This window comes from Octopus sinensis, linkage group LG26 (assembly GCF_006345805.1).
Source record: "Octopus sinensis linkage group LG26, ASM634580v1, whole genome shotgun sequence".
Lineage (NCBI taxonomy): Eukaryota > Metazoa > Mollusca > Cephalopoda > Octopoda > Octopodidae > Octopus > Octopus sinensis.
The window spans coordinates 8,866,702-8,869,201 of record NC_043022.1 but is presented as its reverse complement, the minus strand read 5'-3'; the positions used below and the strand labels follow the sequence as shown (position 1 = coordinate 8,869,201).

Genomic DNA, 2,500 nt, shown 5'->3' with positions numbered 1-2,500 from the left:
GTGATAATTTTAACATCTGATGTGTGTCACACAGACAATGTCAGTTTTATGGAGTGGGTGAAATAATGTATAGCACAAACGTTTGATCACTCTGAACAAATCATCTGGATAGGTTGTTCAGTAGGATATTGCAGGAATCTCATTTGTTGTTTACTACAAGAGAGTTCACCATATATACGTGTGTGTGTGTGTGTGTGTGTATGCATGTGCGTGTGTGTGTGTGTATGCATGTGTGTGTGTGTGTGTGTGTCGGGGGGCAACTTGGCAGAATCGCTAGCATGCTAGACGAAATGCTAAGTAGCATTTCATCCATCCTTACATTCTGAGTTCAAATTCCGTTGAGGTCAACTTTTCCTTTCATCCTTTTGGGATCAATAAAATAAGCACTGGAGTCAATGTAATCAACTTAATTACTCCTGGGTAAGAGAATGAAAACTGTACTCCTCTGCCAAGCCATGTTGAGCCAGTGTGGCAGAGCAGACTCATCAGCGTGATCTCAAGCTCAAATTCACAGCATCCCCTTTAGGCCATGGTTGGTAGAGAGTACATGCCAAGGCCTTCATCTTGCAGTGAATTGAACATAGGCAATCCAATCCAATATATATGCACACACACACATATATGTATGTATATATATATATTACGGAGATGTACTCGCATAGCAAGTAATTTGATCTGAGATCGTGTGCTGAAACGAAAACAATTGCAGCGTGGAAGGTGTTTATAAGCCATTTAAGAAACACACAAAAGCCGTTCGATTCACTTCAACATTTAAGTTTAATTTGTCAAAATATTTTCGTCACTAAAATCCGCGACCTGTTCACTGACAAAAATCCGTGCTGCATCTCAGATGCAGCACGGATTTTTGTCAGTGAACAGGTTGCGGTCTCAAAGCGACGAAAATATTTTGACAAATTAAATTTAAATGTTGAAGTGAATCTAACGGCTTTTGTGTGTTTCTTAAATGGCTTATAAACACCTTCCACGCTGCAATTGGTTTATATATATATATATATATATACATATACAGAAAGCTATATAGGAGAACAGGGATGGTCGGAGCAATTAGAAAATAGGCATCAGATAGTGGAATTAGACAGAGGAATATAAAGTGGAGAGTAAGGATAAACCACCTGTTGGGTGCAAAATAAAGAAAAACAAAGTGAACATACAAACACAGAAATTGGTCAAAATAAATGGACAGAATATGATTTCATAAGTATGAGAGGACATGAAGAAACCCTTAGGAAAATTCAGTTCCAAGGGGAGGAGTTATAATTTAACAAAGGTTTTGCTTAAGACCTTAAAATGCTTTTAGCAAGAACCATATATAACCTATAATATAGATAATAGAAAGCCTTGTAAAAGCAATAAATGCTATAAAAAGATCATATAATGATTAAATGTGATGGTTGGAAGGGATCAATAAACCAAAGATTGAACCTGCAACGACAGGGTTGTAAAGAGTAATTTCAGTCATTTGACAACAGCCATGCTGAGGCTTCACCTTCAATGCTATATAATCAATTATATCGATCACAGTATTTGTAGTCTGGGAAGTTATTTCAACAGTAGTAGTAGTAGTGATAGTAGTAGTGAAGTGGACCATATGCTTGATCCATTACACTTAGATGACAATTGTCTACGCTGTCCACACGACATTTTAATTACTTCCCCCAAATTGAACATAAAAACTTTCTCCTCTGCTTATTGTCCATCATATAATCATAATTTTACAATGGAAATTTGAAAAAAAAAAAAAAAATATATATATATTTCAATAAGTCAGACAGACAATGAGAAAGAGAAGGAAAACAAAAACAAAAACAAATGAAACCAACACAAAAATACAAAGGAAATAAAAATAAAAAATTTCCGGCACAAAAAATTTTTTTAAAAAATACACCCCACCTCAACAAAAAAAAAAAGAAAATAAATAGTGCCGCTATTTAAGTCGTTAATGCCAAACTAAGATTATATTAAGCTTGACAAAAGTAAAGAATATAGATTACAATATACATACTTGTGTGTGTATATATATACATGCACACACTCACATACATATTATTTACATACATACATATATACATCTATGTATATATGGTAAAAAAAGGGTGATCATGTGTGACAATATTTATTGCAATATAACTTTCAACTAAGTCATTGTAGTATTAAGAAATAATGCATTATGCCAGCAGCTTTTATTATCATTATTATTATTATTGTTATTATTACTATTGTTATTATTATTATTATTATTATTATTATTATTATTATATTATTATTATTATTATATGCTATTACTATTATTATTAATATTATTATTATAATTATTATTTATTTATTTATCCACTTTTCAATAGCTGGAACAATAATGTGGAAATATTATTTTATCATTTCAATGTAAAAAGAAAGGAAAAGTGATTTTTTTTCAATTTTATTTTATTAAATTTTTTCTCTTTTTTTTTTTTACTGAAATATAAAAAAAATTCAACTGAAG

General features: G+C 31.7%; 1 protein-coding gene across 5 annotated transcripts in view; it reads right to left on the bottom strand.

Annotated features, from left to right (window-relative positions):
- LOC115224851 (transcription factor mef2A-like) overlaps positions 1-2,500 on the bottom strand; it is a 784,816-nt gene that overhangs the window by 261,463 nt on the left and 520,853 nt on the right. The gene's annotated exons all lie outside the window — the stretch shown is intronic.